The sequence below is a fragment of the Tursiops truncatus genome, chromosome 14 (assembly GCF_011762595.2).
Source record: "Tursiops truncatus isolate mTurTru1 chromosome 14, mTurTru1.mat.Y, whole genome shotgun sequence".
Taxonomy (NCBI): Eukaryota; Metazoa; Chordata; class Mammalia; order Artiodactyla; family Delphinidae; genus Tursiops; species Tursiops truncatus.
This window is the reverse complement of record NC_047047.1, coordinates 3,974,979-3,990,679: the sequence shown is the minus strand read 5'-3', so window position 1 is coordinate 3,990,679 and position 15,701 is coordinate 3,974,979.

Here is a 15,701-nt window from a genome sequence, read left to right as displayed (position 1 = left end):
ATAAAAGGATCAGAGGCATGTTCTTTAGTTCTGCTTCCAAATCGAACAATATTTTAAAGTAACATGTTCTGGAAAATGAAATATATACATATATATACACCAGTGAGGAGACTGGTATTTCTAGATATACTCCCACATCCCAGAAGGGCAGAAACCAGCAGGACATAGGCTGGAAGTACAGGAACTGGGGTGCAGCTTGTAGGCTCAGCTGATACCTGAGGTGAGAACAGGTGGCAGTGAGTGGTCCTATGTACACAGCCTTGCAGAGCACCCAGAGCCTGGGGTCCTGCACCCTGCTTGAGGTTCTTTGGGTCAGCTCTCTGGGTGGGCTCAACTTCTGAATGGGGCAGGGACTGAATGTTAGAGACAAGACAGTAAATTTTCTGTGCATATCAAGGAGGAGTCTCCTCCAGTTTCACACAGATGGAAATATGATGGGCTTTCCTGGGGCAAAGGTGTATCTCGTGATCTAATTCCATTGTGTAAAAACTCACCTGTTGAATGGGAGTAGCTAGCGACAGTGATAACAACTTTTGAAATACATAAAGCTAAAGTGAGAAGTCCAAACTTATTCATTCGACAGATAAATACGTGAATAGGTACAAAGTGGAGAATGAGCACACTACTAAAAAATATGAATGGCTTAAATTAAGGTGAGTAGAAATCCAGGTTCAAGTTTTAAACATCATGTTGTAAACTGTTGTGTCCTTCATTCCACCACTGATTCCTGATGGCTGAGGTTCACCATGGTTGACAATTCCACGCACAGGCAAGGAAGGAACAGTGAGTTGCAATAGTTAACATGTGAGGTCTGGAGTCAGACCCTCCATCTAACACCCATCAGCCATCTACTGGGCTATGTGTGACCCTGAGCAGGTCATTCACCTCTTCATGTCCCAATCCCCTGGCTGCCTCTGGGCCTCAGTATTCTCCTCTTTAACCAAGTTGTTGCTTAATTATTTAAATACTTGGGAGAGTATGAGTTTCAGTTTGCCCATTGGTTGGATTAGTAGGATCTGGCCCTTGGTGGTCATCTGTAAAATGGGGATACAAATACCTTGCAGGACTACTGTGAGGGGGTAAGGATGGTAATGATAACCCAGCAGTTAAAATAGCTTATTTAATTCAATCCTCACTACAGCTTGGCAGTTATGATTAATATCCCGTTTTACAGATACAAACACTCAGGTATAGAGATACCAGTGTGATGCTCTTATCACACAGTAAGCACTCGATAAACGTTAGCCTTAGGAATTTTGGTTAAGAAAATATTCTTTCATTAGAATTGTTAAAGATGGATATATTAATTGCTAGGGCTGCCGTAACAAAGTACCACAGACTGGGGGGCTTAAACAACCGAAATGTATTTTCTCATCGTTCTGGAAGTCAGAAGTCCAAGATCAAGGTGTCAGCAGGGTTGGTTTCTTCTGAGACCTCTCTCCTTGGCTTGTGGATAGACCTCTTCTTGCTGCGTCTTCACGTGGTCTTACTCTGTGAGCATCTGTGTCCTAATCTCTTCTTATAAGGACACCTGTCATAATGATTTAGGGCTCAACCCCAAAGACTTAATTACATGTTTAAAGGCACTGTTTCCAAATACTGTCACATTCTGTATTTATTATGAGGTTATGAGATAAGGACCTCAGTATATGATTTTTCAGGTGACAAAATTTAGGTCACCAGAAAGGGCAAGTGAAAGCATTATTAGAGTAAACTTAGTCCAGTCTCAGTGGTCTCAGCAATAAAAACTTACAATCAGGCGTAGAGAGCTGTCTTCAGCTCTGCCCTCGGGCTCCCTGCTTCTAGAAGCACGTTGTGTAGGTGAACAACTGCTGAAATTCCTTTCCCTCAACTGGAGGACTTTGATCCCTTGAAACTCTTTAACAAACAGCAACCGAAACCAAAACCTTCCCTTGCCACAGGTCTTTATATTGTAGTAACAAAGAGGTGCATATTATCAGGGAATTCTTACAAAGAAGTGAATATGTCATAAAGGGTTATTTTTCCCTCTGCTATCAGTCCACCCAAGACCAAATTCAATTGCCATTCTCTGTTTTTCAGATAAAGAAGAGATGGCTTGAAAATATTTCACCACTTTGGTATTTAGTGCAAAGCGATGGGACCATCACAATTCTCGTATTTTACAGGTGTTCCTTGTGCCTGTAGGATATTTAGCTAAGAGCAGGGGAAAGAGATGATTGGAGCAGCAGATGCATGGGCAGCCTTGAAACTCTGTAGCAAAACACCCCTGGTCAGCAGTGAGAAGTGAAGGGAGAATGCTTCACTCTGATACTGATGACTCCTCACGGAAGTTCTTGTTTGGGATTTACGGTTGCTCGTTTGAAATTCATTGTTTATTTTTATTCTCATTCTTTGGGCATTGTTCTTTTTACTTTGGATGCCACTGCTGTTGTGTGTAAATAAATTTGTCATTTTTATTTTACCCTTTTGGGACATTGCACATTGATGAACAGGCTAGAAAAAGAATAGTTAGTTTAAATTAGCCATTTTCATGCAACAGGCAATACTAAAAGAGGATTGCAGGGAACGCAGAGTTCCATTTTCTAATGAAAAGCTATAAACAGACTGAATGTTAGTGAGAATTTAAAAATGATTATTAAAAATGTTTAGTTTCAGAATTCTGAAGGAATATTCCTTAATTTTATCTTTTGGCACAATGATAAACATCAGTGGTGTACTTATTATTTTTATGGCGATATACGTTTTTTTCATATTGTTCCCTAATTTTATGTGCCATCATAGGACATAGGCAATAAAAACCTGCTATTTCATGTTATTCCTTTTCTTTGTCTTTCCTTTCAATTTACAACCATGAACATGCTGCCTATACAACAAAGCAAACTTTCAAAAAATCTCAAAACAGATTGGACAATGCTTTCTTGTGTTTCTTTAGTAAAAGTTTGGAAACTCTTTGTAATGGAAAAGAGGTGGGGATTTTGGAGGCAGGGATTCAGATTCTTGCTCCCCATTCAAGACTTTTGTTGACTTAGCCAAGAGTCCTCACCTCCCTCAGACTTAGTGTCCTCATCTATAAAAGGAAAAATGAACAGAACGTCTGGAAAGTGCACACCAGATACTACCAGCAGTTTTCCAGGGTCCTGAGAATGACTCTACGCTGGCTAAGGGCAAAGTGTATCTCTTCTCCACACCTTCCATCCCCTGCTTTCTCTTTAAAACACCTTAGGGATAATTATTAAATACAAATAAAAAATAGCAATAATAATAAAACCATCGCAATAATAAAAGCTAACATTTATTTACTACATGCCTGGCACCAGGCTAGGTGCTTTACGTGGGATTCCTTCTTTCCTGGTCATCACTGTTTCACCAGGGAGCTGCTCTTAGCCCCACAAAGAGACCCAAATGAGTTAAGAAACTTGATCAAGATCACACCTTTGTGCTACCAATGGCAGTCAGGATTTGTTACATATGATGTCTCATATAGATACTAATGAAGACTTTTGGATACATAAAGGAATAAATTATGGTTAATTTCCATTTCAACTTGAAAAAGAACTGAAAGAAAATGTAAAGAAAGTAAATTCTAATTATAGAATTAAATAAATCAAAAGAATGTCCTGTAACTTCTGGCCAACTAATTGGTAATTTTCAAGTGAATCATCAGTTCAACTTGGACATAGACTAAAGATTGTCTATACATCTTCTTGTGGCCAAACTCTGTGAGTTCCATTCTTTTTAGTGGACACACTAACAGTATTTCTAAAATCGTAGATTTTCTGCCCCTAGCCTGAAGGATAAGTAATGAAGTATTTCTAAAGGGGAAAAAAGACCAAAAGGAATATCTTAGGTATTTGTAATTCTTCAAATTTTAATAGAATATAGTATACGCAGTTATAATTTAAATTTCATAAACTTGATAAAATTTATTTTATACAGATATAAAATAAATTCATTTCATACAGATGTGATTCCAGAGACACATTCTGGATACCTGAGCAGACTAAATTTCCTTAAAAACCTGATTCCATTCAGAGATGCTTTTAATCTTTTTTGGCTCATGATTGAATGTTTGAATAGCTCAGAGTTATGGAAATTGTGCCCTTAGGACCTGTTGAGTTAGACAGGATTAAAACAATAACAGTCCCACTGTCTGAACAGTGTACTTTTACCATAGGGATAGTTATCCCTAAAAGTGGATTGCATATATTTAAAAGCAGACTGCATATATTTAAGTGAACATAACAAAGCATCTTTATTCTTTCGGTAATAATTTTAAAATAATGCAAAAATGTTCTTTGAAATATTGTAGACAAAACACATGCTATTTAAAGAAGGGTGTGCACCTTCCTTTGCACGATTCCCATTCCAGGAAGGCTCCAGTGCATTGTGGGAAGACTCTTATAGTATCTGAATTTTGAATACTTTTTGGCTGAATGTAAACATGACACACTTTGACTGATGAGTGTCCATCCTGGCTTGCTGTGACTTGTGGACACTGTATTTCTCTACTCTGTTCCCCCCAGATCCTCTGGAACAGGCTGAGGCTCATTGGTAGTATCAACTAGCAATATCGAATTCTAAAGGAATATACCTAGAAATTCCTTCTCTGTAGGCCATGTTACAAAGATTGATCAAATAAGTATCATACATCTTTGGTGACCTCAGATCTCAGGGTCTGTATCAGTCAGCATAGGCTAAATTATGTGATAGTAACAAATATCCCCCAACTGTCAGGGGCTTATAAAAATCAAAATTAATTTTTGGGCCATGCTACACATTCACTACAGGTCAATTACATTTCTTGGATCCAGGATAAAGGAGCAATTCTTTTTGAAACTGTGAGTTTCGTGGCAGAGGGAAAGGAGAATATAACAGAGCCACATGTGAGTTTTTAAAGTTTTTACTCAGAAGTGTCAGAAGCTACTTCCTCTCACATTTCACTGACCAAAAGAAGTCATATGGCCAGGACTGGTGTCAATAGGGCAGGGAGGTATAATCCCTTTGTAAGGAAGGGCTTTCTAATTCACAGGGCTAAACCTGATGTTAATGGGTTAAATCTACTTAATCTTCTCTGTTCATATTTTGGAATGTTGTACAATCCACCCCAGTTACCTAAGAAGCAATTATTAATATAGCTTTTCCCAGAACGTAGCCAGTATCTTAGCCAGTAACTGGTAAGTAAGCTAAGGGGACAAAGAATTCAATTTCAGTTTCTGTACAATTAGCAAACAGCCCTTTGGGCAAGGGACACACCATCTAATTCTGGGGAAGGTGGAAGGTCATGACTTCTTTGCTGGTGGAATGCCTCCAGTGAAAAACTCTTGGGACTTCCCTGTCAGTCCAGTGGTTAAGACTTTGCCTTCCAAGGCAGGGGGTGCGGGTTCAATCCCTGGTAGGGGAGCTAAGATCCCACATGCTTCGGGGCCAAAACACCAAAACATAAAACAGAAACAATGTTGTAACAAATTCAATAAAGACTTAAAAAAGGAACAAAAAGTAAAACTCCTATTTGGCAGCTGAAAGTAAAGGACTTTGCACAAGACACTAATTACTAATGGGATACCTATCAATCATTAGTGTCTATGGGATAACCTGGAAGTAACTCTTGTGGACCCACATACTATTTGGACTCAAGGTAAAGTGCACAGACCTCAGCAAAACAAATTAAGTCATGGGGCAGTGCTATAGAACCTGCTGGGACGTGTGCCAGAAGGAGCATCTCCAGGCCATCTACATGGAGGGGACAGTGCCCTTGCTCCTGGAGACTGTAGAGAGCGTAGGCGGCTACTCACTGGGGAAGTTTGGAGGATCCATGTGCTCACTGCCTGATCTGTAGAGAGAATTGCATTGGCGTGTCTTCATAACATTTCTTTGGGTTTGATGCGGCCAGTCCATTTAAAGTGGGGATTTGATATCCAAATACAACCTAATTGGCAGATTTTTCTCTAGCTTGGTCAAGAGTCCAGACTTTAAAAATGTGATCCTCTCCCCCTCCCACAATGCTAATACAGCCCTTCCGACAGTGACCGTCTCTGTCACAACACAGATGATGGTGGTTGGTTCCCCATGTGTCCATCTTGTCAGTATTCTTTAAGACTCCATGGAAGCTTTCCCTCTGGGATACTTTTTTTTTCTTTTTACCATTTTACTACCTTTCCAGTGCCCCACATAGCTTAGTCATTCACGTGTGAGTCTGAGCAATTTGTACATTGGTACGTGGTAACTGTCACACTGCAATGGATTGCCAGTTTACACGTCTTCCCTAATGAACTAAACAGATATTCTATGCCTATTTCTTCAGAATAAATTATATATCTCCAGGTCCTGAGGTATTTCAGGATGACTCCGTATCTCCTCAACCTTATACTCCCAGCATCTAGATGTGCAATAAAAGCTTGTGGAATGAATTAGCTTTCAATTTGCCTACATTGCAACTATAGTATTAAAAATATCTCCATCTACCTCCAAGCAGAGAATTGTATATGTTAGTAACTGTCATTTCTTGAGTACCCACCATAAACTGTGCTCAGTGCTTCATAGATATTATTTTCTTTCATTTAATCCTAACAGCATTTCCTGTAAGCTTAGCATTAATGTCTCTATTTTATTGATTAAAAAGTTGAGGATGCGAGAGATTAGGTACTACTTAAAGAATTCACAGTTCCACACATATTGATGTCTTTCTCAGTATCTTCAAAAATAAAAATAAACTAGGTTTGAGTAACTCATGTAGGCATAAGTTAAAGCTCCTGCCTTGAACACATCCAAACATTTCTGAATGCTAGATGTATTCCAACCAATAGTTTCAAGAGTTCTTTCCTGGAGTTGAGCAAAGACTCTGATATATAAGCATATAAGGTCCCTACTGGGGGAAATATGCCAAAATTTCTTTCTCAGAATTATGCAGGTGTTCTGGTACCTCTTTTTCCAGAGGTATGTCCGTAAAATAAACATACTATATGTCAATTAAAGCTCAAATACAGGACTGAATATATTTATATGCATTTTCATCTCTCAGTATATCACAAAGGAAGTCAAATGTAACTGGTTACCAAATAGATTGGAGGGAAACTACTTTACAGTTTCTTACCACTATTTCAAACAAGTTCTGAAGCATATCCCTTCCCTTCCCTGGCTGAAGATAACAAATCAGCCAGAGCTCAGACCTCCTCTGCTCACTTTCTCATATTATCAACCAGTCCTCAGACCTAAATCTCATCCAAATCAAAACTTGAACTTGTCGTCCAGGGGAAAGCACTTCCTCTGCCCCCAACTCAAGCTTGAATCAAGCTTGAAACCTCAGTGAAGAAGGAAGGTGCCTTGTTTTGCTTTGTTTCTCCTTTTTTTCTAAGTTTCTATACTTACACTGCTTCTTATAACTCTTCCAGAGTTGGCATGGAGAGGAGAGATGCAAGGTTAAGAAGCAAGTTCATACTTGGCTTGGGATGTTGCAATTGTACTGTGCTGTCATCTTAGTGGTAGATTGCAAATGCCAGTATTGCTGGTATTTTCTCTCATGGACAACATTTATGAGCTCTTTGAAGACCTAAAATAGGCAGTTCCTACAAATCTGTATTAGTGAGAGATCTCCAGAGAAACAGACCAAAGATTTATTACGAGGAATTGGCTCACACCATTTAGGAGGCTGAGAAGTCTCACAATTTGTTGTCTGCAATCTGGAGACACAGGAAAGCCAGTGGTGTCATTCCAGTCAACATGCAAAGACCTGAGAACCAGGGGAGCAGAGGATGTAAGTTCCAGTCCAAGGGCCAGGGAAGACCAAAGTCACAGCTCAGCAGGCAGCCAAGAAGGGAATGGATCCTTCCTTCCTCCATGTTTTGTTCTATTCAGGCCCTCAGCAGGTTGGATGGTACCCACTCACATTGGGGAGAGCAATGTGCTCCATTCAGTCTACTAATTCAAATGCTGATCTCTTCCAGAAACACCCTCATGACACGCCCAGAAATAATGTTTAACCTGGGCACCCTGTGATCCAGTCAAGTTGACACTGCTGTTGACCAACTTGGCTGCTGTGTTTTCTTTCTCACCTTCCAATGACACCCCATCTTTCCACCTGGCTTAGAGCCTCTTTCTGGTGAGGACCCTCACCTGGAAGGCTCTGTGGAACCACCAGGCCTCCATGACAGCCCAACTTTAGGAGGCAAACATTTCTCATCACAACCTCTTTCCATGGCGCTGTGGCCATAGCAGCCTCTTACCTTCAGACATTTCCAGGGGCATGGTCTCTATGCCCCTTGAAGTCTAGGGGCACAGGTCAGTTTTCTCCAAAGGTTCTCCAGGCTACTAAGCCCATTCACTTGACCAGGAGGGAGTGTAAGCGTCCCTCCAGACCCTCCCTTAAGGCAGCAAAACACTCCTCTTCCCTACAAACATACTTCAGCCTGTGTCTCTTCAAGTAAACCTCTGTCTCACTCCACGTCCCACCCCCTTCTCCAATCAGATTCTAGTCCTCCCATATTTAGGCTGGTGGGTGGCAATTGGTAAAGAGGCCACAGAATTGGAGTTAGGCTATCCCTTAGCTTAGCAAGTCATACATGGTGTTATGGACTGAATGCTTGTGTTCCCCCAAGATTCATATGATGAAATCTAACCCCCATTGTGATGGCATTAGGAGGTAATTAAGTTATAAGGGTGGGTTCCTCATGAATAGAGTTAGTGCTCTTATAAGAAGAGGGCAGAGAGCTAGCTAGATCTCTTGCCACCATATGAGGACACAAGAAATCAGTCATCTTCAACCTGGAAGATGCTCTTCACCAGAGCCTGACCATGTTGACACCTGGTTTCAGCCTCCAGAACGGTGAGATATAAATTTATCTTGTCTACAAGCCACTCAGTTTATGGTACTTTGTTATAGTAGCCCAAGCTGACTGAGACAGATGGTGTTCTACTGGCAGAACGGCCCAGCAAAGACGTGCATGGTCTAATTCTGGGGATCTGTGAATATGTTACAGCCTACAGCTAGAAGGACTTTGCAGATGTAATTAAGGTTATGGACCTTAAGATAGGGACATAATCCTGGATTTTTCCAGTGTGTCCAACCTAATCACATGAGCCCTTAAAAGGAAAAAACTTCTAGCTAGAGGTAGGAGAGATGAGGTAGAGAAGATGAGGTTGACAGAGATTCAGTCTTTAAGAAGAACGCACCTCATTTCTGCTGGTCTTGAAGACAAAGGGAACCACCAGCCAGGCAATGAAGGTGGTCTTTAGAAGCTGAGAATGACCCCTAGTGGGAAGCCAGCAAGGAAATGGGGACTTCCATCCTACAAGGGCAAGGACTGAATTCTGCCAACCTGCTGGAAGGACGTTCTCCCCTAGAGCATCCCAACAAGAGCCCAGCCCATTGACATCTTCATTTTAGCCTTGTGAGACCCTAAGCAGAGAACCCATCAAGTTTGCCTGGACTTATGAATCAATGACTATGAGATAATAAATTTGTGATGTTTTAAACTGCTAAATTTGTGGTGATCTATACGGCAGGAATGGAAAACTAATATAGATGTTTTGGGAATAAAGGAGGCAATTGTCTCCATACTGTCCTCTCCTTTGGAGTCTCAACCAGGACCACAAGAAAAGTCCCATTTAATATCACATTGCATATCTCCTTTTCTCAAGTCAATGCTCAACCACCTGCTGCTTCTCCAGAGCCTGATAGGGGCCAGCAGGCTCAGCTCAAGCAACACCTGGGGAAATTCTGGGCCAGAAGCAGGAAAGGGGCAGGCAGTAGAGTAATGTTTTGTATATTTCTGTTATAAGAGAGCTAAATCTTAACCCTAACACACGATTTCTCTCTATTTTACTGAGCTATATATAAAGACTGGAAATGAAGGCTTACACTTATGTTCAGGAATTATGTTCCTAAAACCCATGGATTTTAAATCCAAACTGCTCAACTTCACACAAAGTCTCAGCTGCCTACATTTTTCTTCTGCTTGCCTCTTCCCATTTCTCTGCAAGATATTAGAAAGGGAGAAGGTAGCATGCAAGATTAACTTCATTGTAATCATTTGGTTGCTATCTTACGTAGAAAGACATGATCACACGTGAATTGCTGCAGTGTCTTGTGGGTGAGGGAACGAGGTGGAATTCAGGAGCATGTAGCTGGCGTATTAAAGCAAGGCATGGGACTTCACTGGTGGCGCAGTGGTTAAGAATCTGCCTGCCAACGCAGGGAACACGGATTTCAATCCCTGGTCCGGGAAGATCCCACATGCCGTGGAGCAACTAAGCCCGTGCGCCACAACTACTGAGCCTGCACTCTAGAGCCTGCGAGCCACAACTGCTGAGCCCACGTGCCACAACTACTGAAGCCTGCCCGCCCAGAGCCCGAGCTCTGTGACAAGAGGAGCCACCACAATGAGAAGCCCGCACACTGCAACAAAGAGTAACCCCACTCCCCGCAACTAGAGAAAGCCCACGCGCAGCAACAAAGACCCAAAGCAGCCAAAAATAAATAAATAAATAAAAAAGCAAGGCATAAGTTGAGCTCTCTGAATTAGTACTTTGAGGGCTACTGAGTCTGTGCACCAGCTGTCCATCTCCCACCCTAAACAACCACTACAGATGAGGAATAAGGCCAGCACTGAAATAATCAGAACTCAGAAGGTTCTTATGTGTTGGCTTTTAGACTTTGAGGGCATGTGACACTTCTGAGCTGCATCAGTAAGGATGGACTAGGGTGTGCTATGGAACAAATAGTCCCCACGTTTTCATGACTTAACCCAACAGAAAACTCTACCTCACTTATGTTGCATGCCCACTGTGGACCAGAGAGGAGACTGTGCCCTTGTGGTCTGTCAGGGACTCAGGTGCCTTTTCTACACTTACTTCCAGGATCACCACATCAGGGGGCTGGGAAGATGGTGAATTATGCACAGGTTCTTAAAGCTTCCACCTTGAAGTACCTTTCTGCTTACCTTTCATTGACCCAAGCCAGTCACATGACCATGGCTTACTTCCAACATGGCAGTGAAGTACAGTCCTACTGTGTTCATGGAAGACAGAGGGCTGGACATTATTTGGTTGATAGCACTAATTGCTACCAGGGTAGCCTAGGAAGATCCTAAAACTCCACATGGGACGAGGGGTGGGTTTGGAGTAAAAGAATTGACTTATTTTCAGGCATATAAGATGTTCTTCAACTTTTTCTTTCTTTCTTTCTTTCTTTCTTTCTTTCTTTCTTTCTTTCTTTCTTTCTTCTTCCTCTTTCTTTTTCGTACTAATATCTCATGGTGAATTTTAATTTGTCACTGTGAAGAGAGTATCAAGAATATGAATTTAATGAGACTATGGTCAAGATGTGAAGTTTGCTTTTTGTCCCATTTTATGAGAAAATATTATTGTGATAAGAAATTAAATATTTTTCTATGTTGAACCTTATAAAGAAATATTAAATGTTACATATATGAGAATGCCAGCAGTTCTCCATCAGTGATGCAAAATATACATGCCCTGTGCATATCCCTGAATATTTGGTCCAGTATATTCTGATGGACTCACTCTAATATAATAATTTGGCAGGAACTCTAATAACTGAATTTGGAATATAACTCCCCAGGTGAACTTGAATGGCACTCTTTTTCAGTCAACTTCATTTTGTTAAAGTAAGTATCAGAGCATCAAACCTTCAACAAATTAATTTTTTTAAAAGAGTCTATTAGTAATGAAAGAGATGGGGTAAGGTAAATTGCATCTTGAATTTTATTTTATTTTTGTAAAAAAGCTTGAGTTGTGTCTCTTGTCTTAATGTGTCTCAAAGGCCAAAGTACCATGTATTTCCTTAAGCAGCTGCATCACCAGACGTCCTGTGTAACCTCGGGAGGAGCCTGGGAGGTGCCCAGGTCTCAATGGTAAACTCCTGTTTGGTGTTGTCAGTATAGACTCACTTTCTTCAGGAAAGTCCTGACAGTGTCCAGCAAATGCCCCATTCATAGAATCTTTAACCTAAACTAGTCTGTACAGTCCAAAATGCTTCCATGTTCTCATTTGACATTGAATCCTTAGGACTCCATGGACTTAAAGTACTTAAAAAGAGTGATTTCCAAACTCCTGAAGTAGGAGCATCATTTTTGGCAGGGATCGTGCCAGAAGCTGTTTGCTGGAGGTGAGATTTGCCAGGCTCTGCTGGAGGCCGCCAGCATGCCTGCCAATGTGCCTGCATGCCCCCTCCCTTTAAAAGCCATTCTCTTTAATCAGGCCTGGGGCTTCCCAGAAGGCTACGTAGAAAGGCAAATAATCTCCCGTTTTGTAATAGATTCAGCTGTATTTATCTAGGAAACAAGAATTAATGCGGCAGATTTACTAGTCTTCTTCGTAGTTGGTCTTCCCCACTAGAGTGTGAGCGCCACAAATGCAGGGATTTTTGTCAGTTTCATCTACGGCCAGACCTGATGCACCTAGAAGGGTGTCTGCCAGAGGAGGCATTTAATACACGTGTTCATTGCATTAAGATCCCGTTCATCCACAGGAAGATCCTCAGGAAGTGCAACACAGTTTAATTGCTAATGTTATGGGCTTTAGGGAAAACAGACCTAGGTTGGAATACCAGTCCTTTCCCTTAGTGTTTATGTGCCCTTAGACATTTGTTTAACCTCTAAGTTTCAGTTTTTCCATATAAAAGGCAGATAATACTAGTAACTCTCTTGTTTTGGGGGGAATTATAGTATCTATAAAACATCCAGTACGGTACTGACACAGAGCAGGTGCTTTGTAGCCTGTAGGTACTATTACTATTACTACCCGGTTGGGGGAGAAAGGGGAGGGCATCCCTCTCTAGGGCTGAGAGTCGGGGATGCTGGGATAAGCCGCGATGAATGGGGAAGCTTCTGTACCAGGGCAGTAGGAAGAAAGGGAGACCCCCAAACTTTCCTTGGTGGCTCTTGAATTTGGTTTTTATAAAGGACTGAGGTATAGGACCTCCAAAGGAACATTTTAAACTATACATATGTAGCTACATGTGAAAAATGACTATTTACAGTTACACCAACATGTACGTAGATATATGTGAAAAGTGAATTTAAAGCATTTGCATTTGAAGACATTTTAAGAAAATTTAAGAAAGCCCTCAGGTCCTAGGAGAGGGTGGGGAGTAGTGGTTTGGGGGAGGGGGGAATCCCAGAATATCACAAAACCAGAAATAGGAACCTCAGTGCTCTAAACACTTGGCATGATTTCAGAATATCTAATTATCTTCATTTGCATGCCACAAAAGGAGTTGAGGTTGATGCCGCCTGCTAATTAACTGTTTATTGGCCTGATGACTAGCTAGGGTATCTGCCACAGAGCATCCCCTACCTAGATGCAAAGCGGAAAAATGCACGTCGTGTTGTGAGTAATGAGAGTTCTCTGAAGACGTTTGGCTATTCCAGACGTAAGCCGTGATCTGTGGGAAAGGAGTGCTGACTGTGTTTGGAGACTTCAAAGACGTGAGCCATTGGACCATTCTTGTTTTCTAAATGTTAAGACAAACTGCCGTTAAGGAAGCCACCTGAGTTAGGTGACGTTATCTCCTCGACTGTTTCAGTTTAATACCGTTGGTACTTAGACCACTGGATTTTTGTGACGATTAAGTAAGATGGTAGATACAGATACACATGGACCAAAAAATGTTGGCTATACTATAGAATTGCTTGCTTTCTTGTTCTTGCTGGTCCCCTTTCTCCCATCTCCCTCTTCCTCTTCTTCTCTGTTGGGACCCTCATCCCTCTGGAAGGAGAAGTTGGGGAGGGTTGTAGTCAGGAGCCAGTGCCTTCTCACTGGATTGACTTTGTTCTTTCTATTCTCAACAAGGACAGGAGGGAAGGTAGCTTACAGATCATCCGGTCAAGTGTTACTTAGCTGGAGGAACTCTTTTAACCCTAAACAAATCTTAAGTAGAAGCTTGTATATAGAATAGATTTTAAGAAAGAGGTGCTCAATAAAGATGTTTAAAAAAAAAGAGTAATTGTTGAGAGAAAAATAAAGATGTCCGTTTTAAAATAAAACAAAATAAAAGGTGCTGTGTCTTGAGTAGGAATATAAGGATGGAAGTGCCTTTATATCCCCCTGCACTGCACTTCCCAAAACAACCATGTTCCCCAGTGCATAGTGTGAAAACAAAGCCTTCTTCTCCAATCTCCTCATTTTATATAAGAGGACACAGAAGACCTGAGAGGTGAAATGACTTAGGCCAAAGAAAGAATGCCTGCGGGCAAGCCTGCTTTGATGACTGAATGACCATGAAAATTCACTGCCCGGTGCTTTGGTTAAAGGGAAAGCATCCAGACATGGTATAAAGGAATACACCATCCCATGTGAAACTCCATGAGGTTGTAAAATCTTCATTCTTTAGCCTGCTTTGCCTTGACGTGTCAATCTCTCTCTGGGCCTCGGTTGGTTCCTCATTTGCAAAATGAAAGGGTTGACGAAATGAACTCTAAGATGTTGTAATTCAATAATTCCAGTGTTTTTTTTTTTTAATGAAGAAAGCCTTATATAGAAGCAATATGCAGCATAGTGAAAGTCACCTCAGATTGGGACAGCAGGCTTAGTCACCCACACGTATTTTTTGAGGGACTAGTATGTGCTTGCCAGTGTTTTAGCGTTTTGGGATAAATCAGTCAACAACATAGAAAAACTGCACTGGTCTCGTGGAGTTGACAGCTGCTCAGAGGGCAGCTTTGTGTGTGTGTGTGTGTGTGTGTGTGTGTGTGTGTGTGTGTGTGTACCATTTATGCCAATGAGGGCCATTGTGCAGACTGGCCACACCTGTGCTGTTGACGGTGCTCATCTCCAGTAAAACTCACGTTGTCTATCGATGAAGTGTCTACTTGTGTTGGGGGCTTTCCAAGTTTTACTCTAATCCTTACAATAACCCTGGAAGGTAGGTGTTATTATTCCACTTTATACGTAAGAACACTGATGCTCAGGGCTTTTGCACAAGCTGCCAAAGGCTACTTTAAAAAAGTGTAGAGAAGTTGGGATTTGCCCCAAAGCCCCTGACTCTTCCTCTGTGTCCTCATTCTTTGTCCTCAGTAACGGACACCCTCTTATGAGGGCAAGGCCAGAGAAACACTTCCACAGAACAATGTGCCATTATAAAGAGTTATATTTAAGGAAAACACACTTAGTCATTTATTTAAGCTAATCCAACAAATACTCTTTTAGGAAGTCTAGGAAACACGCTGTGGCACATATACGCCTTTGCTTTTGGAGCTGGGCTGAATGAATAACATTGCTGGGGATAAAGGAGCACGGAGACTTGGCATTACTTGGTCTCCCCAGTGTGACAGCCTCCAGCGGAATCTAGCGCTGAGTTGATTCACAGCGACTGTCATGCCAGCGTAGTAGCTGGTGTCCCAGGCCAGGGCTTCATTCCGATGGCCAGCCTCTCCTGCTTCAATCCCTCAGATTGGAGCAGGTCTGTGTGCTTTTGTAGTCTCTCCATTTATTGATCAGCCCCTGTCGCGTCCGAGGTGGTCCTCACATGCAATTGAGCCCTCCACCTCCCAGACCTGCCTCCCTGCCTCTCCATAACCTCTGGACACCCTTTCACCTGGGCTGTCAGAATAATGAAGGCTTGACTTCAGTACTTTCCCTCATTTCTCTGTTCACTGCTCTGCGGGTTAATGCAGATTCCAGACTTCAACAAGCAGCTGTTAAACATGTCATTAACACGGCTTGGGCTGCAAATGAGACTCTGCTACTGGGATTACTCCGTGAGC